Consider the following 22,983-nt stretch of genomic DNA (forward strand, 5'->3'; position numbering starts at 1 on the left):
ATTCCATGGGTGAGTACCTTTACGGTGGCAAGCCCCATCATTGATCGGGCCACAAAAGCACTATGGCCGATTGTGAAATCTGATAGTGATCTGCCATGTTTTAAAGATGTTAGACCAATGGCCGCGTTTAAACGCGGTCGTAATCTAAAAGACAGGTTGGTGAAAACCGATATTTCGGGCAGAGGTATCCCTAGACACCCTAATGTACACTTTAAGAAACCCGGTTGTTATAGCTGTTTTAACTGTGTCACTTGTCAATATATGTCGCCTTGTAAAAGCTTTAAACATCCTCATACTGAGAAAACTTTTGAGATTCATCATGTAATGACGTGTAAGAGCACGCACGTGGTATATGTTGTTGTCTGTCCATGCGGATTATACTACGTGGGACAGACTACCCGTAGTTTTAGGGAGCGTATGGCTCTCCATCGCTCCAGCATTGACTTATCATTATCAGGTAAATCAATTGACCAACCGGTTGCTAGGCACTTTAAGAAGAATGGCCATTTGTTATCAGAGTTACGTTACTTCATGATCGATCATGTTCCAGAATCCCTACGAGGGGGTGATCGCAGTAAAGCACTGTTACTGTGTGAAGCCAGGTGGATGTTCAGGTTGAACACCATGGCTCCGCTTGGCCTCAATGAAAAAATTAATTAGAACAGTATAATGTGATATGTGTTATTCCATACAGTTTATTTAAGGTATCCATTCTATATGAAATGCTAGTCATTTTTGGTAGATTTAAACCATGAATAGGGGTGCACTAGGTATTACTATTTGCCCTGGAGCATATTTAACTCATGCTGAATAATATTTGTTTTATATAGTAACATCTGTATATACAGGATTCATGTTTCTCCCTTGGATGATGTTTTGGTTTTAATAATTATGTCACTGGATTAATGTTGGTGCTTTTAATGTATGTTCAGCTGCTGCGAGGACGCGCTGACGGGCGCTGGAGATCGGGTTTCCATGGCGACTTCCGGGATGGAACGCAAGCCGGGTGGTCTCTATGACAACGACCGGAAGTACCCGACCGGAAGTACGTCATCGGGATGGGATCCGAACCTCGGGTGCGGCCGGGCGCGGCGTGCGGCGCTGATCCAGAGGGTATTTCAAGGGGTAAGTGTTTGTATGTTTTTTTAGCTTGGTGTGGTCTGGAAGAAGGAGCTAATAGCTCCGAAACGTCACTATTAATAAACCAGCAGTTTTGCCTATTACAAACCCTGTGAGTGCCGTGTTATACCGACTTTGGAGAACTATATATATATATATATGTATATATATATATATAAAATCATTCAATGTATTGAAAAGCGTCACATTACAGCTAACGTTTCGGGGCCCGCAGCCCCTTTATCAAGGTGTGAACAAAGTGCAGTAAAATTCTTTAACCTTTTAAAGCGTGTGTGACCCCCACCATGAAGAAGAGGAGCATCGCCCGCACCAGAGAACTTCCATAGTCTCCCGGAAGTGACGTGGCGCGAGGTCCATGACCCAGTTACCATAGCAATGCGGGCCGCTTCCCACAGCGTCTGTGCATTGGACTCTGCAACGTGAAACAATAACAAGTGCTAGTCAAAGCATAAAACCCTGTGATTCACAGAGAGAAAAATGTATAACATATACGTGTTAGTGAACAAAAGTATTGGTGAATAAAATCTATGTGTATGCACCATTATATATTAAATAAATATATCTAATAAAAATACCTGATTACCAACTAATTAGTTGATGTACCTATTATTGCATGTTACTAAGGGCCAGTGTTATATAAAGACACTATGTGATATTGAACCGTAAGGATAAATGTAGATAATGTACACCCCAGTATAATATACTATATGCATAAGCTTTTTATAACTATATAATATACTATTTAAGAAAATGATGTCACTGCTGAGTGTACTCCATTATAGAGTCACTCCTCCTGATATCCAAGTAACTGTGATTGCCCATCTTTCCTATTTGGGACATGTACCTGATTAAGACATGATCTATATAAATGTACATAATGAAGAAAGGAAAGTGTGAAAAGGAGTAGAGAATTAGGAAGAAAGACAAATAGAAAGCACTAAGGTAGGTACGTCTCACACCAGTAAATATAAGGAATGTCCTTGTATGAAGTTACTATACAGTAACATTCTTGTTGTTAAAGGCCTTTAGTCCCAAGGTTCTCAAAAGACATTCCATGGAAATTTCTCTTTCAGGCCATGAGGTTGTATTGTGTCCAATTTATAGATCCACTGGGCTTCCAGTCACAAAAGTTTGGTATCTCTGTCGCCTCCTCTAAGACTGGCCGGCACATGGTCAATTATTGGACACCATACAACCTCATGGCCTGAATGAGATATTTCCATGGAATGTCTTTTGAGAACCTTGGGACTAAAGGCCATTAACAACAAGAATGCTACTGTATAGTAACGTCATACAAGGACATTCCTTATATTTACTAGTGTGGGATGTACAGTACCTACCTTAGTGCTTTCTATTTGGCTTTCTGCCTAATTCTCTACTCTCTTTTCACACTTTCCTTTCTTCATTATGTACATTTATTTAGATCATCTCTTAATCAGGTACATGTCCCAAATAGGAATGATGGGCAATCACAGCTACTTGGACATCAGGAGGAGTGACTCTATAATGGAGTACACTCAGCAGTGACATAATGTCCTTAAATAGTACATTATATAGTTATAAAAAGCTTATGCATATAGTATATTGTACTGGGGTGTACATTATCTACATTTATCCTTACGGTTCAAATCACACAGTGTCTTTATATAACACTGGCCCCTTAATAACATGCAATAATAGGTACATCAACTAATTAGTTGGTAATCAGGTATTTTTATTAGATATATTTATTTAATATATAATGGTGCATACACATAGATTTTATTCATCAATACTTTTGTTCACTAACACGTATATGTTATGCATTTTCGCTCTGTGAATCACAGGGACTTATGCTTTGACTAGCACTTGTTATTGTTTCACGTTGCAGAGTCCAATGCGCGGATTCGGTGGGAAGCGGCCAGCATTGCTATGGTAACTGGGTCGTGGACCTCGCGCCACGTCACTTCCGGGAGACTATGGAAGTTCTCTGGCGCGGGCGATGCTCCTCTTCTTCATGGTGGGGGTCACACAGGCTTTAAAAGGTAAAAGAGTTTTACTGCACTTTGTTCACACCTTGATAAAGGGGCTGCGGGCCCCAAAACGTTAGCTGTAATGTGACGCTTTTCAATACATTGATTGATTATATATATATATATATATATATATATACATATATATATATTGTATACAAGCAGGTCCAGTTTATCCTAGGACTAGGTGGTTCCTAAAGCTCAGGTATGCCTGACATCTGTAAAGTGCATCTGAAAGCAATGTATTTTATTTTACGTCCTGTACTGCTGGACTCCACCATGCTGACAGAGAGGATGCGGTGCCATTTGCAAACAGAGAGCTCTTCTTTAGGAGGTATTTTGTTTGCCAAAAGCAACCATAGCACCACTCACAGAGGAATGAACTGCATGGCAAGAATGCTCAAACGGTCTTTACTCTTGGATTACCCTTGTACTGTACATCACCAAGTGAGGCATCAATGTGGCAGCAGTTGTAAAGCTAACTCCTGCCACATTGATGCCATATTATTTGATACTGGTATGCTGTGAATATCCTGAAGAAGGTTTCTAGGCAAACCGAAACATTGATAAGGATGGTATGACTATTTTTGTTTAATAAATGTGCTTTATTTCTTCACTAAGTCTGGAGAGAGTGCCCTTCACACTGCAATTGCAGGATAACCACTTTATTTATGGACTATCTCAGGACTGAACATTAAGGGGCACCCCAGCTATTAGTACGGATGTGGATGAGAGTATATACTGCATATATTATATTATACTGTATATATATATATATATATATATATATATATATATATATATACACACACAGGTTGAGTATCTCTTATCCAAAATTCAAAATCCCACATTTTTGGGTCCCCTACTGAGATAATGACACGTAAAAATATATATTATATATCTATATAATATACCTATATATACACATAATATATAATATATATGTCATTATTATTAGGGGACCCAAACATGTGGGATTTTGAATTTTGGATAAGGGACACTCAACCTGTATGTATATATATATATATATATATATATACATATATATACACATATATATATATATAAATATATATATATACACACACACACACACACACGTCGCTGGTGCGGCACTCCAGGCGACGAAAGAACTCAGAGCCAATACAGAAAGTTGAACAACAACGTTTCAATGCCTTTATTATGGCGTTTTCATCAGGTCAACGTATAATCTATAATCACTCACCTATATAACAAATGTGTTCACCCAGGTGTAGATTAGCGTCCGGAAGTCGGATCACCCACCCGCTCCCTTCCGCCCATTCTGATGACGTCAGCATGTAGAGCGTCATCAACCAGTGCCCATCACCATAGTAACCTGCTATATTAGAGATTTGCAGCGGGCATTTTTCGTGTTTTGTGTCTTGGTTTTGGATTCGGTTCCGCGGTCATGTATTGGATTCGGACGCGTTTTGGCAAAACCACCCTTTCGGATTTTTGTCGGATTCGGATGCGTTTTGGATTCGGGTGTATTTTTTTTTAAAAACCTTAAAAGCAGCTTAAATCATAGAATTTGGGGGTGGCACTGCAGTGTCAGACAGGATGGCACTTAAAAAAATAGTCCCCAAACAGCACATTATGCAAAAATAAATAAAAAAAGAGGTGCAAGATGGAATTGTCCTTGGTACCTCCCACCCACCCTTATGTTGTATAAATAGGACATGCACACTTTAACAAACCAATCATTTCAGCTACAGGGTCTGCCACATGACTGTGGCTGAAATGGGTTCACTACGATATGCCGGCGGTCAGGCTCCCGGCGACCAGCAGACCGGCGCCGGGAGCCCGACCACCAGCTCACCGACAGTGTGGCGAGCGCAAATGAGCCCCTTGCGGGCTCGCTGCGCTCGCCACGCTATGGGCACGGTGGCGCACCACGCTATTTTATTCTCCCTCCAGGGGGGTCGTGGACCCCCACGATGGAGAATAACTGTCGGTATGCCGGCTGTCGGGATCCCGGCGCCGGTATACTGTGCGCCGGGATCCCGTCAGTCGGCATACTGAAGACCACCCGGCTGAAATGACTGGTTGGTTTGGGCCCCCACCAAAAAAGAAGCAATCAATCTCTCCTTGCACAAACTGGCTCTACAGAGGCAAGATGTCCACCTTCTCCTTATCCTCCGATTCCTCACCCCTTTCACTGTGTACAGCCTCCTCCTCACAGAGTATTAATTTGTCCCCACTGGAATCCACCATCACAGGTCCCTGTGTACTTTCTGGAGGCAAATGCTGGTAAATGTCTCCACGGAGGAATTTATAATTCATTTTGATGAACAGCATCTTCTCCACATTTTGTGGAAGTAACCTCCAACGCCGATCGCTGACAAGGTGACCAGTTGCACTAAAGACTCTTTCGGAGTACACACTGGATGGGGAGTAACTTAGGTAAAATAAAGCCAGTTTGTGCAAGGACCTCCAATTGCCTCTATTTCCTGCCAGTATACGTACGGACTGTCTGACATGCCTACTTGGATGCTGTCACTCGTATAATCCTCCACCATTCTTTCATTGGTGACAGAATCATATGCAGTGACAGTGACATGTCAGTAGTCATTGGCAGGTCCTTCAGTCCGGACCAGATGTCAGCACTTGCTCCTGACTGCCCTGCATCACCGCCAGCGGGTGGTTTTGGAAATTTTATCCTATTCCTGGCAGCTCCAGTGGCGGTAGAAAATGAAGGAGGAGCTGTTGGCGGGTAACGTTCCGCTTGACTTGACAATTGTCTCAACAACAGGTCTTTGAACATCTGCAGACTCGTGTCTGCCGGAAAGAGAGATACAACGTAGACTTTAAACCTAGGATCGAGCACGGTGGCCAAAATGTAGTGCTCTGATTTCAACAGATTGACCACCCATGAATACTGGTTAAGCGAATGAAGGGCTCCATCCACAAGTCCCACATGCCTAGCGGAATCGCTACATTTTAGCTCCTCCTTCAATCTCTCCAGCTGCTTCTGCAAAAGCCTGATGAGGGGAATGACCTGACTTAGGCTGGCAGTGTCTGAAATGACTTCACGTGTGGCAAGTTCAAAAGGTTGCAGAACCTTGCACAACATGGAAATCATTCTCCACTGCACTTGAGTCAGGCGCATTCCCCCTCCTTTGCATATATCGTAGGCAGATGTATAGGCTTGAATGGCCTTTTGCTGCTCCTCCATCCTCTGAAGCATATAGAGGGTTGAATTCCACCTCGTTACCACCTCTTGCTTCAGCTGATGGCAGTGCATGTTCATGAGTGTTTGCTGGCGCTCCAGTCTTCGGCACGCGGTGGCTGAATGCCGAAAGTGGCCGCAAATTTTTCGGGCCACCGACAGCATTTCTTGCATGCCCCTGTCGTTTTTAAAAAAAATTCTGCACCACCAAATTAATTGTATGTGCAAAACGTGGGACGTGCTGGAATTTGCCCACATGTAATGCACGCACAATATTGGTGGCATTGTCCGATATCACAAATCCCCAGGAGAGTCCAATTGGGGTAAGCCAATCTGCGATGATGTTCCTCAGTTTCCGTAAGAGGTTGTCAGCTGTGTGCCTCTTATGAAAAGTGGTGATAAAAAGCGTAGCCTGCCTAGGAACGACTAGGCGTTTGCGAGATGCTGCTACTGGTGCCACCGCTGTTGTTGCTGCGGGAGGCAATACATCTACCCAGTGGGCTGTCACAGTCATATAGTCCTTATTCTGCCCTGCTCCACTTGTCCACATGTCCGTAGTTAAGTGGACAGTGGGTACAACTGCATTTTTTAGGACACTTTTTCTGACGTCTGTGTACATTCTCGGTATTGCGTGCCTAGAGAAGTGGAACCTAGATGGGATTTTGTACCAGGGACACACTACCTCAAGCAATTCGTTAAGTCCCTGTGAACTAACGGTGGATACCAGATGCACGTCTAACACCAACATAGTTGTCAAGGCCTGAGTTACCTGCGTTGCAACAGGATGACTGCTGTGATTTTTCATCTTCCTCGCAAAGGACTGTTGGACATTCAATTGCTTACTGGAAGTAGTACAAGTGGTCTTCCGACTTCCCCTCTGGGATGACGATCGACTCCCAGCAGCAACAGCAGCAGTAGGTGTTCCACTTAAGGATCCATCAGAGGAATCCCAGTTAGAAGAGGACTCGTCAGACTTGCCAGTGACATGGCCTGCAGGACTATTGGCATTCCTGTCTAAGGAGGAAATTGACATTGAGGGAGTTGGTGGTGTGGTTTGCATGAGCTTGGGAACAAGAGGAACAAGGGGGATTTAGTTGTCAGTGGACTGCTTCCGCTGTCACCCAAAGTTTTTGAACTTGTCAATGACTTCTGATGAATGCGTTCCAGGTGACGTATAAGGGAGGATGTTCCTAGGTGGTTAACATCCTTACCCCTACTTATTACAGCTTGACAAAGGCAACACACGGCTTGACACCTGTTGTCCGCATTTCTATTGAAATAATTCCACACCGAAGAGGTGATTTTTTTTGTATTTTGACCAGGCATGTCAATGGCCTTATTCATCCCACGGACAACAGGTGTCTCCCTGGGTGCCTGACTTAAACAAACCACCTCACCATCAGAATCCTCCTCGTCAATTTCCTCCTCAGCGCCAGCAACACCCATATCCTCATCCTGGTGTACTTCAACACTGACATCTTCAATTTGAATATCAGGAACTGGACTCAGGGCCGAATCTAGGATTTTCATCACCCGGGGCAAGGCAGTAATTTTGGGGGGGGGGGAACCCTCCCCTTCCCTGTCACACTAAAATAATCAGATTATCAAAAAAATTGAAAAAAGGAGATACTATTGGACAATATTACCCTATGTGCCTCAAATGCCTTATGCGTCACATGCCCCACCAGCGTGTTCAACTACATGCTCCTCTGTGTGTCCCCATACATTGCACTATATCATAACACTTCATCACTGCACTACATTCCCCTAATCCCTGCACTACATCACTATACTACATCCCCTACACGCTGAACTACATCACTGCACTACATGCCCCTATGCACTGCACTACATACCCTATATGCTACAGTACATCACTACACTACATCCCCCTATAAGCTACACTAAATCCCTCCATGTGGGAGGCAAAGCGGAGGTTGATACTGCTAACCTGGAGCACAGAGTGCTTCCATAGCTAGTACAGTGCACCGCACGTTAGTCGCAGCACTGCATGGCAGAGAAGAGAGTTTAAGACAGTAGCCGACATAGGAGAGATCCAAGCAGTGGCGGATCTTGCCACGGGCAAGCAGGACTTTTGCCCGGGGCGCCGCCTTCCGGAGGGCGCTGGCGCCTTCCGGAGGGCGCCGCACCGTGGCAAGATCCGCCACTGCTGCCCGCTGTGTCCCTGTCCGCCTCCGCTGCTGTCCCCGTCCCGATCCCCGTCCCCGTCCGCCTCCTGAAGGGAACTAGACGCTATGCGTCTAGTTTCCCTTCCTGGAGAGTAACTTTGCTGAGCGGTGCGCGATGACGTCATCGCGCACCGCACAGCAAAGGTCCTCTCTACGAAGGGAACTAGACTCATAGCGTCTAGTTTCCCTTCGTGGAGAGGACCTTTTGCTGTGCGGTGCGCGATGACGTCATCGCGCACCGCTCAGCATTCAAGCGGCGCTTTTAATGTACAGGGGGCGTAATTGACCACGCCCCCTGTATTAGGCCACGCCCCATTTCCTGCCCGGGGCGCTCTGCGCCCTTGAACCGGCCCTGGATCCAAGGTACTGGAGTTCACCTGCACAGCGTCGGAGCCAGCTGCGGGCAGACAGGTGGGTCAGAGACATTGCCCTGGGAGCTGTCTGCCGTCTCACTGGAGCAGCACAACACTTCCAGTAAAAAAACCAACAAAAGCCCTGCTCCTCTGTAACTCCTTTGCGCACCCTCAAATCCTGCACCCGGGGCGCATGCCCCCTTAGCCCCCCCTAGTTACGGCCCTGCTGGACTGTGGGTGCTCCTTCCAGCACTTGCAGGGGGCGTGCAAATGGTGGAAGGAGCCACCTCTTCCCGTCCAGTGTTGGGAAGGTCAGGCATTGCAACCGACACAATTGGACTCTCCTTGGGGATTTGTGACTTAGAAGAACGCACAGTTCTTTGCTGGGCTTTTTCCAGCTTAACTCTTTTCATTTTTCTAGCGGGAGGATGAGTGCTTCCATCGTGATGTGAAGCTGAACCACTAGTCATGAGGAACATAGGAGAGGGCTTTAGCCGTTCCTTGCCACTCTGTGTCGTAAATGGTATATTGGCAAGTTTACACTTCTCCTCAGGTGATTTTAATTTATATTTTTGGGTTATTTTACTGAACTTTTGATTTTTGGATTTTACATGCTCTCTACTATGACATTGGGCATCGGCCTTGGCAGACGACGTTGATGGCATTTCATCATCTCTTCCATGACTAATGGCAGCAACTTCAGCACTAGGTGGAAGTGGATCTTGATCTTTCCCTATTTTACCCTCCAAATGTTGTTCTCCATTTTTTAATGTGTGGAATTATATGCCAGTAATATATCTGGAATTAGACGGCAGTAATGTCTGGAATTACATACCACTAGATAGATACTAGAGATGAGCGCCTGAAATTTTTCGGGTTTTGTGTTTTGGTTTTGGGTTCGGTTCCGCGGCCGTGTTTTGGGTTCGAACGCGTTTTGGCAAAACCTCACCGAATTTTTTTTGTCGGATTCGGGTGTGTTTTGGATTCGGGTGTTTTTTTCAAAAAACACTAAAAAACAGCTTAAATCATAGAATTTGGGGGTCATTTTGATCCCAAAGTATTATTAACCTCAAAAACCATAATTTACACTCATTTTCAGTCTATTCTGAATACCTCACACCTCACAATATTATTTTTAGTCCTAAAATTTGCACCGAGGTCGCTGTGTGAGTAAGATAAGCGACCCTAGTGGCCGACACAAACACCGGGCCCATCTAGGAGTGGCACTGCAGTGTCACGCAGGATGTCCCTTCCAAAAAACCCTCCCCAAACAGCACATGACGCAAAGAAAAAAAGAGGCGCAATGAGGTAGCTGTGTGAGTAAGATTAGCGACCCTAGTGGCCGACACAAACACCGGGCCCATCTAGGAGTGGCACTGCAGTGTCACGCAGGATGTCCCTTCCAAAAAACCCTCCCCAAACAGCACATGACGCAAAGAAAAAAAGAGGCGCAATGAGGTAGCTGACTGTGTGAGTAAGATTAGCGACCCTAGTGGCCGACACAAACACCGGGCCCATCTAGGAGTGGCACTGCAGTGTCACGCAGGATGTCCCTTCCAAAAAACCCTCCCCAATCAGCACATGATGCAAAGAAAAAGAAAAGAAAAAAGAGGTGCAAGATGGAATTGTCCTTGGGCCCTCCCACCCACCCTTATGTTGTATAAACAAAACAGGACATGCACACTTTAACCAACCCATCATTTCAGTGACAGGGTCTGCCACACGACTGTGACTGATATGACGGGTTGGTTTGGACCCCCCCCAAAAAAGAAGCAATTAATCTCTCCTTGCACAAACTGGCTCTACAGAGGCAAGATGTCCACCTCATCTTCACCCTCCGATATATCACCGTGTACATCCCCCTCCTCACAGATTATCAATTCGTCCCCACTGGAATCCACCATCTCAGCTCCCTGTGTACTTTGTGGAGGCAATTGCTGCTGGTCAATGTCTCCGCGGAGGAATTGATTATAATTCATTTTAATGAACATCATCTTCTCCACATTTTCTGGATGTAACCTCGTACGCCGATTGCTGACAAGGTGAGCGGCGGCACTAAACACTCTTTCGGAGTACACACTTGTGGGAGGGCAACTTAGGTAGAATAAAGCCAGTTTGTGCAAGGGCCTCCAAATTGCCTCTTTTTCCTGCCAGTATAAGTACGGACTGTGTGACGTGCCTACTTGGATGCGGTCACTCATATAATCCTCCACCATTCTATCAATGTTGAGAGAATCATATGCAGTGACAGTAGACGACATGTCCGTAATCGTTGTCAGGTCCTTCAGTCCGGACCAGATGTCAGCATCAGCAGTCGCTCCAGACTGCCCTGCATCACCGCCAGCGGGTGGGCTCGGAATTCTGAGCCTTTTCCTCGCACCCCCAGTTGCGGGAGAATGTGAAGGAGGAGATGTTGACAGGTCGCGTTCCGCTTGACTTGACAATTTTGTCACCAGCAGGTCTTTCAACCCCAGCAGACCTGTGTCTGCCAGAAAGAGAGATCCAAGGTAGGCTTTAAATCTAGGATCGAGCACGGTGGCCAAAATGTAGTGCTCTGATTTCAACAGATTGACCACCCGTGAATCCTTGTTAAGCGAATTAAGGGCTGCATCCACAAGTCCCACATGCCTAGCGGAATCGCTCCCTTTTAGCTCCTTCTTCAATGCCTCCAGCTTCTTCTGCAAAAGCCTGATGAGGGGAATGACCTGACTCAGGCTGGCAGTGTCTGAACTGACTTCACGTGTGGCAAGTTCAAAGGGCATCAGAACCTTGCACAACGTTGAAATCATTCTCCACTGCACTTGAGACAGGTGCATTCCACCTACTATATCGTGCTCAATTGTATAGGCTTGAATGGCCTTTTGCTGCTCCTCCAACCTCTGAAGCATATAGAGGGTTGAATTCCACCTCGTTACCACTTCTTGCTTCAGATGATGGCAGGGCAGGTTCAGTAGTTTTTGGTGGTGCTCCAGTCTTCTGTACGTGGTGCCTGTACGCCGAAAGTGTCCCGCAATTTTTCTGGCCACCGACAGCATCTCTTGCACGCCCCTGTCGTTTTTTAAAAAATTCTGCACCACCAAATTCAAGGTATGTGCAAAACATGGGACGTGCTGGAATTTGCCCATATTTAATGCACACACAATATTGCTGGCGTTGTCCGATGCCACAAATCCACAGGAGAGTCCAATTGGGGTAAGCCATTCCGCGATGATCTTCCTCAGTTGCCGTAAGAGGTTTTCAGCTGTGTGCGTATTCTGGAAAGCGGTGATACAAAGCGTAGCCTGCCTAGGAAAGAGTTGGCGTTTGCGAGATGCTGCTACTGGTGCCGCCGCTGCTGTTCTTGCGGCGGGAGTCCATACATCTACCCAGTGGGCTGTCACAGTCATATAGTCCTGACCCTGCCCTGCTCCACTTGTCCACATGTCCGTGGTTAAGTGGACATTGGGTACAACTGCATTTTTTAGGACACTGGTGAGTCTTTTTCTGACGTCCGTGTACATTCTCGGTATCGCCTGCCTAGAGAAGTGGAACCTAGATGGTATTTGGTAACGGGGGCACACTGCCTCAATAAATTGTCTAGTTCCCTGTGAACTAACGGCGGATACCGGACGCACGTCTAACACCAACATAGTTGTCAAGGACTCAGTTATCCGCTTTGCAGTAGGATGACTGCTGTGATATTTCATCTTCCTCGCAAAGGACTGTTGAACAGTCAATTGCTTACTGGAAGTAGTACAAGTGGGCTTACGACTTCCCCTCTGGGATGACCATCGACTCCCAGCGGCAACAACAGCAGCGCCAGCAGCAGTAGGCGTTACACGCAAGGATGCATCGGAGGAATCCCAGGCAGGAGAGGACTCGTCAGAATTGCCAGTGACATGGCCTGCAGGACTATTGGCATTCCTGGGGAAGGAGGAAATTGACACTGAGGGAGTTGGTGGGGTGGTTTGCGTGAGCTTGGTTACAAGAGGAAGGGATTTACTGGTCAGTGGACTGCTTCCGCTGTCACCCAAAGTTTTTGAACTTGTCACTGACTTATTATGAATGCGCTGCAGGTGACGTATAAGGGAGGATGTTCCGAGGTGGTTAACGTCCTTACCCCTACTTATTACAGCTTGACAAAGGGAACACACGGCTTGACACCTGTTGTCCGCATTTCTGGTGAAATACCTCCACACCGAAGAGCTGATTTTTTTGGTATTTTCACCTGGCATGTCAACGGCCATATTCCTCCCACGGACAACAGGTGTCTCCCCGGGTGCCTGACTTAAACAAACCACCTCACCATCAGAATCCTCCTGGTCAATTTCCTCCCCAGCGCCAGCAACACCCATATCCTCCTCATCCTGGTGTACTTCAACACTGACATCTTCAATCTGACTATCAGGAACTGGACTGCGGGTGCTCCTTCCAGCACTTGCAGGGGGCGTGCAAATGGTGGAAGGCGCATGCTCTTCATGTCCAGTGTTGGGAAGGTCAGGCATCGCAACCGACACAATTGGACTCTCCTTGTGGATTTGGGATTTCGAAGAATGCACAGTTCTTTGCTGTGCTGCTTTTGCCAGCTTGAGTCTTTTCATTTTTCTAGCGAGAGGCTGAGTGCTTCCATCCTCATGTGAAGCTGAACCACTAGCCATGAACATAGGCCAGGGCCTCAGCCGTTCCTTGCCACTCCGTGTGGTAAATGGCATATTGGCAAGTTTACGCTTCTCCTCCGACAATTTTATTTTAGGTTTTGGAGTCCTTTTTTTACTGATATTTGGTGTTTTGGATTTGACATGCTCTGTACTATGACATTGGGCATCGGCCTTGGCAGACGACGTTGCTGGCATTTCATCGTCTCGGCCATGACTAGTGGCAGCAGCTTCAGCACGAGGTGGAAGTGGATCTTGATCTTTCCCTAATTTTGGAACCTCAACATTTTTGTTCTCCATATTTTAATAGGCACAACTAAAAGGCACCTCAGGTAAACAATGGAGATGGATGGATTGGATACTAGTATACAATTATGGACGGGCTGCCGAGTGCCGACACAGAGGTAGCCACAGCCGTGAACTACCGCACTGTACTGTGTCTGCTGCTAATATATAGACTGGTTGATAAAGAGATAGTATACTCGTAACTAGTATGTATGTATAAAGAAAGAAAAAAAAACCACGGTTAGGTGGTATATACAATTATGGACGGGCTGCCGAGTGCCGACACAGAGGTAGCCACAGCCGTGAACTACCGCACTGTACTGTGTCTGCTGCTAATATATAGACTGGTTGATAAAGAGATAGTATACTCGTAACTAGTATGTATGTATAAAGAAAGAAAAAAAAACCACGGTTAGGTGGTATATACAATTATGGACGGGCTGCCGAGTGCCGACACAGAGGTAGCCACAGCCGTGAACTACCGCACTGTACTGTGTCTGCTGCTAATATAGACTGGTTGATAAAGAGATAGTATACTCGTAACTAGTATGTATGTATAAAGAAAGAAAAAAAAACCACGGTTAGGTGGTATATACAATTATGGACGGGCTGCCGAGTGCCGACACAGAGGTAGCCACAGCCGTGAACTACCGCACTGTACTGTGTCTGCTGCTAATATATAGACTGGTTGATAAAGAGATAGTATACTCGTAACTAGTATGTATGTATAAAGAAAGAAAAAAAAACCACGGTTAGGTGGTATATACAATTATGGACGGGCTGCCGAGTGCCGACACAGAGGTAGCCACAGCCGTGAACTACCGCACTGTACTGTGTCTGCTGCTAATATATAGACTGGTTGATAAAGAGATAGTATACTCGTAACTAGTATGCATGTATAAAGAAAGAAAAAAAAACCACGGTTAGGTGGTATATACAATTATGGACGGGCTGCCGAGTGCCGACACAGAGGTAGCCACAGCCGTGAACTACCGCACTGTACTGTGTCTGCTGCTAATATATAGACTGGTTGATAAAGAGATAGTATACTCGTAACTAGTATGTATGTATAAAGAAAGAAAAAAAAACCACGGTTAGGTGGTATATACAATTATGGACGGGCTGCCGAGTGCCGACACAGAGGTAGCCACAGCCGTGAACTACCGCACTGTACTGTGTCTGCTGCTAATATATAGACTGGTTGATAAAGAGATAGTATACTCGTAACTAGTATGTATGTATAAAGAAAGAAAAAAAAACCACGGTTAGGTGGTATATACAATTATGGACGGGCTGCCGAGTGCCGACACAGAGGTAGCCACAGCCGTGAACTACCGCACTGTACTGTGTCTGCTGCTAATATATAGACTGGTTGATAAAGAGATAGTATACTCGTAACTAGTATGTATGTATAAAGAAAGAAAAAAAAACCACGGTTAGGTGGTATATACAATTATGGACGGGCTGCCGAGTGCCGACACAGAGGTAGCCACAGCCGTGAACTACCGCACTGTACTGTGTCTGCTGCTAATATAGACTGGTTGATAAAGAGATAGTATACTCGTAACTAGTATGACTATAAAGAAAGAAAAAAAAACCACGGTTAGGTGGTATATACAATTATGGACGGGCTGCCGAGTGCCGACACAGAGGTAGCCACAGCCGTGAACTACCGCACTGTACTGTGTCTGCTGCTAATATAGACTGGTTGATAAAGAGATAGTATACTACTAATATTATATATACTGGTGGTCAGGTCACTGGTCACTAGTCACACTGGCAGTGGCACTCCTGCAGCAAAAGTGTGCACTGTTTAATTTTAATATAATATTATGTACTCCTGGCTCCTGCTATAACCTATAACTGGCACTGCAGTGCTCCCCAGTCTCCCCCACAATTATAAGCTGTGTGAGCTGAGCACAGTCAGATATATATATATACATTGATGCAGCACACTGGGCTGAGCAGTGCACACAGATATGGTATGTGACTGAGTCACTGTGTGTATCGTTTTTTTCAGGCAGAGAACGGATATATTAAATAAAACAAACAACTGCACTGTCTGGTGGTCACTGTGGTCGTCAGTCACTAAACTCTGCACTCTCTTCTACAGTATCACAGCCTCAGGTCAATCTCTCTCTCTCTCAACCCTAATCTAAATGGAGAGGACGCCAGCCACGTCCTCTCCCTATCAATCTCAATGCACGTGTGAAAATGGCGGCGACGCGCGGCTCCTTATATAGAATCCGAGTCTCGCGATAGAATCCGAGCCTCGCGAGAATCCGACAGCGTCATGATGACGTTCGGGCGCGCTCGGGTTAACCGAGCAAGGCGGGAAGATCCGAGTCGCTCGGACCCGTGAAAAAAAACATGAAGTTCTGGCGGGTTCGGATTCAGAGAAACCGAACCCGCTCATCTCTAATAGATACCAGATACCACTGTGACTGGAATTATAATGACCTATGCACAGTGACAGGACACTACCACAGCACCCTACAGCAGCAAGATGCAGCACAAGACACTGTACTAGTATTACTAATGTAGTATTACTGAGCACCACAAGACAATGAACAGTGATACTGAGCACTGCTGATACTGAGCACTGATGATACTGAGCACTGATGATACTGAGCACTGATGATACTAAGGAGAACTGACACTGAGCAGCACGATGCAGCACAAGACACTGTGTATTAGTGAGCAGCACAAAAGCACTCTGGAATTGTCACCTCCCAGATACCACTGTGACTGGAATGATGATGGGGGTAATTCTGAGTTGATCGCAGCAGGAACTTTGTTAGCAGATGCGTAAAACCATGTGCACTGCAGGGGAGGCAGATATAACATGTGCAGAGAGAGTTAGATTTGGGTGGGTTATTTTGTTTCTGTGCAGGGTAAATACTGGCTGCTTTATTTTTACACTGCAATTTAGATTGCAGATTGAACACACTACACCCAAACCTAAGGGGGTCATTCCGAGTTGTTCGCTTGCTAGCAGATTTTAGCAGCATTGCACACGCTAGGCCGCCGCCCTCTGGGAGTGTATCTTAGCTTAGCAGAATAGCGAACCAAAGATTAGCAGAATTGCGAATAGAAAATTCTTAGCAGTTTCTGAGTAGCTCCAGACCTACTCACAGATTGCGATCAGCTCAGGTCATTTTGTTCCTGGTTTGACGTCACAAACACGCCCTGCGTTCGGCCAGCCACTCCCCCGTTTCTCCAGACACTCCCGCGTTTTTCCCTGACACGCCTGCGTTTTTCCGCACACTCCCAGAAAACGGCCAGTTTCCTCCCAGAAACACCCACTTCCTGTCAATCACACTCCGATCTCTTCAACGATGAAAATTCTTCGTTCGGACGTGAGTAAATCTACTAAGTTTTTTGTTAAAATACTTAGCGCATGCGCACTGCGTACCATGCGCATGCGCATTTTAGCCTTAATCGCTCCATTGCGAAAATCGGCAACGAGCGATCAACTCGGAATGACCCCCTAACTCTCTCTGCACATGTTATATCTGCCTCTCCTGCAGTGCACATGGTTTTGCCCAACTGCTAACAAAATTCCTGCTGCGATCAACTTGGAATTACCCCCAAAGTTCCTGCTGCGATCAACTCAGAATTACACCCGATGAACGATACACAGTCACAGAACACTACTAACACAGCACCCTACAGCAGCAAGATGCAGCACAAGAGAGACACTGTACTCAGTGGCGTAACTACTGCCCCCGCAGCCCTCGCAGTGGCTTGGGGGCGCAGGGCTGCGGGGGGCGTCGCCACTGATTTAGTGCAGAGCAGATTGACATGCGGACGAGCCGTCCGCATGTCAATCTGCTGTCTCCCTCCTTCCCTCCGCTGGCACCCTAGCCGCTGCTGTGAAGGAGAGACACGGAGGGCACAGCGCATGCCTCTCCTGTGTCTCTCCTGCGTCTCCGGCGGGTCTATTAAATGAAGTGCCCGTTCGTGAGCTCCGATTGGCTTACGAACTGGCACTTCATTTAACAGACACGCCAGAGACGCAGGAGGGACACAGGAGAGGCGCGCGCTGTGCCCTCCGTATCCCTCCTTCACAAACAGCGGGGGTGACTTGTAACTGGCACTGGGGGAGCATATTTGGCACTGGGAGAGGGGGAGCATATTTGGCACTTGGGGGGCATATGTGGCACTGAGGGGGCATATGTGGCACTGGGGGGTATATGTGTACCTGGCATTTGGGGGGGGGGCATATTTGCATTGGGGGCATGTGTGTACCTGGCACTGTGGGGGAATATCTGGCACTGGGGGCATATGTGGCACTGGGAGCACAGCCCTAGCAACAAGCATTACCCTTTAGCAACGAGCATGACACCCAGTGCATGAAACCCCTGGCAACGAGTATGACACCCAGTGCATGAAATCCCTGGCAACGAGCATGAGACCCTGAACATGAAAACCCCTGGCACCGTGCATGGAACCAAGAGAATGAAACCCCTGGCACCGAGCAGGTAATTAAAAAGTAATTAGAAGCCTTACTGTAGGACTTAATGTGTAATGGACATTGCGGTGTGTGGCATAATGTATCACGAACATTGCGGTGTGTGTCATCATAATGTGTCACAGCCATTACGGTGTGTGGCAAACTATATCACGGGGCATTGTGGTATGTGGTATAATGTCTCAGGGGCATTGCAGTGTGGTATAATGTATAACGGACATTGTGGTGTGTGGCAAAGGGTATAACGGGCATTGCGGTATGTGTCACAGGCATTATGGTGTGTGGTATACTATATCACGGGCATTGTGGTATGTGGTATAATGTCTCAGGGTCACTGCAGTGTGTGGCATAATGTATCACGGACATTGCGGTGTGTGTCATAATGTGTCACAGGCATTACGGTGTGTGGCATACTATATCACGGGGCATTGTGGTATGTGGTATGATGTCTCAGGGGCATTGCAGTGTGGTATAATGTATAACGGACATTGCGGTGTGTGGCATAGGGTATAACGGGCATTGCTGTATGTGTCACAGGCATTACGGTGTGTGGTATACTATATCACGGGCATTGTGGTATGTGGTATAATGTCTCAGGGTCATTGCGGTGTGTGTCATAATGTGTCACAGGCATTGTATGTGCTATAATGTATCAGGGGCATTGCAGTGTGTAGCATAATGTATCACGGGCATAGCGATTCCTGTCATAATGTGTCACAGGCATTACGGTGTGTGGCATAATGTGTCAGGGGCATTATGGTGTGTGCATATTGTGTCATGTGCATTATTGTGTGTGGCATAATGTCTAAGGGCCATTGCAGTATGTGGTATAATGTATACAGGCCATTACTATAAGGAAAAATGACAAATAATGTAAGGGGCATGAATCAGGAATATTTTTCTTTCCTGTGGTGGCCAACGTCTGGGCGTGCAGGTTACAAAACTGGGGTATAAGGTAGTCTTTTCCCGCAATACCACGCCCTTTTATGCGAAGCCACGCCCATTTCATCAAAGCCATGCCCCTTTTAAAACGCGCGCGGCTTCAGCGCACATAGATTCATCGCTTTACTACTGACAATTATGAGGGGGGGGGGGGGGGGCGCCAGAGAAATTTTTTACTTGGGGGAGAAAAATTTCTAGTTACGCCACTGACTGTACTAGTATTACTGAGCAGCACAAAAGCACTCTGAAATTGTCACCCCCCCAGATACCACTGTGACTGGAATGATGATGACCGATGCAGTCACAGGACACTACTACCAGAGCACCCTACAGCAGCAAGATGCAGCTCAAGAGAGACACTGTACTAGTATTACTGAGCAACAATAAGCACTGATACTGAGCACTGATACTGAGATTTGCCACTGAGAGAACGTAGCCACGTCCTCTCTGTACCTTCTCCAATGCACAAGTGAAAATGGCGGCGACCGTGCGCTCTTTATATGGAATCCGAATCTCGCGAGAATCCGACAGCGGGATGATGACGTTTTGCCTCGTTCGGGTTTTCCGAGTCAGGCGGGAACAACCGAGCATGGCTCGGACCCGCGTTTGACGCGTGAAGTTTGGTAAGGTTCGGTTCTCAGAGAACCGAACCCGCTCATCTCTAATATATATATATATATATATATATATATATATATATATAAATATATATACAGCACTGGGAGATCGAGCGGCACTTACGAGGCTTTACAATAGCAAACAATCAAGCGATCAGTAGATCAAAGTTTTGATTTATTGTAAATCATCTTCAGGATCAAACAATTACATAGAAGACATTAAAACCTTTTATAGCTCACCAACAGTACCCCTGTCTCCTCCTGCCGCCGGGTCCCAGGGGTTGATCCCCTTCCAATGACGTCACTGCCAACAACGTACGCAACCCAGCTTGTCCAGGCCGCCCAGCTTCCTTTTACCCAGCAACAGTGGAAAAAAGTATGATCTGTGAAAACAAATACACAAATATTACAGAAACACATAGTGGACAAATCCAGTGTAGACAATCATACTTTCAATAACCCTGGCCTCTCCACCATGCTGTACCAACCACCTTGTCTTAGGGAAAGCTGCCCGCACTGACCGCCGCACTCGGACATCATTTACCCCGGGGAGAGGCCCCCGCACTCGGCAAAATTGATCGGACCCGGCACCACCGGACCCAGGGAAAGGCACCCGCACTCGGCAGCATTGATCGGACACGGCACCACCTCCAGTTGCAACCCAGTGAAGCCCGCACTGACCACAATGCTCTGCCCCCAGAAGCTTGCAGTATCATACCCTCCAACTATACCTTTTTTTATGGTCTGTACCTGCCAAAAAGAGCTTTGTACCGATTTTTGACTCTGCAAATTAACATTGAATGTATAGGAAAGTGCCCTTTCCTAATTTGTACCGGTTTTCATGTGTAAAATGTTGGAGGGTATGCAGTATGCGCTTGCGGCTCTCTCCATACAGCTCTGTCTGTGTTGCGCTCATGTCCCTCACGGCTACTTGATCCTGTCTACAGGCTCCAGCCGGCTCCCTGCTGATCTGAGGCTGGCTTGGTAAGCGGGACAGCAGGGGATGTGGTGACACTGTGTGTGAAAGTAGAATACACTGTATGATAGTTTGCAATAGACGGCCATTTTTTTCACATTTGTAGCTCCATCCAGACATCTGATGTCAAGCCACTAATGATCTTGTGGTGTGCTTGGCCGGCACTTGTCAGCATGGGAGCTGGTTGTAGCTATTTGTTGCCTTTATGTTGTATATATATCGGCTACTGGCACAGTGTATTTAGCCTCTGAGGAAAACCAACTGTGTTTGGTTGAAATGGGCATCAGATTGCTGCCACTGGGTTTATTTGGAACAATAAAAGTGATTGGTTGTATTTTTGGAGTTTTGGTACCATGCATCTTGCTGTCCCACCTGCAGGCATCGGGCCCGTGGGGCAGAGGATAGGTTGAGGGGCAATATCTCAGCAGTGCTCTGCATAGCAGTGTAAAGAGAGGATGGGTGCAGCTAATGCAGCCTTGAAAGTGCTGGGCATGCCCCATAAGTGATGGAAAATTGGAGGGCATAATGCAAAGCCACCATGTCCCCATGACTCAAAGCTATACCCCTAAAACTTAAGGTCATGCCCTAGCAAATCAAGCCCAAGGTCGAAGACCATGGAAGTAGGAAGACTGCAGGTATAATATATATATTCCCTTCAACATCTCCCACAAGACAAACATAACATTAGACCACCCTCAATATAACGTAAATATACCGCAACAGAATATTAGTGCACAACCCCATAATGCTAAGACACCCCTTCTTCTCTCCACATAATAGTGCTATACAACTCTTCCAGATAATTTTAACAAGCACCCCAAGCCCCAGACAACATGAAGCAGATGGACACTTTTGCTGTTGGTTGCACCAGACATGAACACATCAGACTGGGACAAGTCAGCAGACTCTGCTAGGGCAGCAGAGACATCCTTAGTAATGTGCTAAGCAGCCTCGGTATCATTCTCAGGTGCCGGTGCCCTAAAACAGCCTAATGGTAGCACCGTCCTTGAACCAAGAATGTCATTTAAGGAAGAAAATGTATATGAGGTTATACAATAGTATAATTGTAAGCAATGGGTAGCCACAGTATGGGTTTGATTCTGACCCAGACCCTATATCTGTTGGGTTTCCATCATTTTACTTTAAGCCTCAATGGGCAGGAACTGCCATCAATAATTCAGTATTCTTTATACTGTACATGGTTTCAAAATATGGTGGTGCTATATAAATAAACACATTTAATAATTCATTTCCAAGAGGTTTTACAACAAAGGACTTTATGTAATGGTAACAAGGAGGAAGACCAGGATAAAAACACCTTATATGCTGTTCTACAAAGAGTTTTGAAAATACCATCTGAAAGATACTAGAGACGTGCAGAACGTCCTGTGGTCTGTCTACACAAAACTGGAATTCATTTGTCCTAAACTTAACAGATAAGTATTGGGCAAATCAAGCATTGCTCACCAGTGTGGTAATACCATCTCAACTGTGAAGTGTAGGAATGGTAGCATCAAGTTTTGAGACAGGCTGTAAAAATGGGGACACATCTAGTGATATAGTTGACTTTCCAACAGTGCAATTATGAATCATGATTGCTGGGTAAAACAGCTGCCCAATAGCAATCACCGAAATTTAGATGAATTCTTCATTCTACCTGGAAGAACTGCTTTGGGTTTAAAGAACTGTCCTGTGAGTGACCCAGTGAGTTTTTTGTATTTATTTTTTCCCTTTTTGCCCAGCGGAGTACTATAACTCAGTATGACCTCAGAAAAATGTAAATGAAAAATCAAGCTAGGTTAATGAAAGTAATATAATGTGCTGTAAGTAACCAAATGATAGTCTAGTTTTATTAACCTTTAATATTATGTAAAGATTTTATTTTATAGTTTATTCTACTATTCAAGGGCACCATAAATGCACATGTATTGTTGTTTCTAACAAAGAGACCAATAAGTGAAAAAACAGTTCTGAGCTGTAAAGGCAGGGGATTGTAATGTTTAATGTATGCTGTACAGTATCACAGAACACTGCCAACGGTGTTGCAATAGAATCAAGGTCAGTGCTATATAACAAAACCATATCATGATGCTTTAAAGGGTGATAATACAAGACATATTTGCTGGAAAATATATATATAAATTTAAAAGCTGTCTGTAGTTTGTTGTTTT

At 45.8% G+C, this 22,983-nt stretch overlaps 1 long non-coding RNA gene across 1 annotated transcript in view; it reads right to left on the reverse strand.

The window, feature by feature from the left end:
* The window catches only part of LOC134929295 (uncharacterized), a 160,985-nt gene that overhangs the window by 35,376 nt on the left and 102,626 nt on the right, over positions 1-22,983 (reverse strand). The window contains exon 2 of the long non-coding RNA XR_010178451.1: positions 20,077-20,219. This is a non-coding gene — a long non-coding RNA (uncharacterized LOC134929295). The remainder of the gene's footprint in view (positions 1-20,076; positions 20,220-22,983) is intronic.

Source organism: Pseudophryne corroboree, chromosome 5 (assembly GCF_028390025.1).
Source record: "Pseudophryne corroboree isolate aPseCor3 chromosome 5, aPseCor3.hap2, whole genome shotgun sequence".
Lineage (NCBI taxonomy): Eukaryota > Metazoa > Chordata > Amphibia > Anura > Myobatrachidae > Pseudophryne > Pseudophryne corroboree.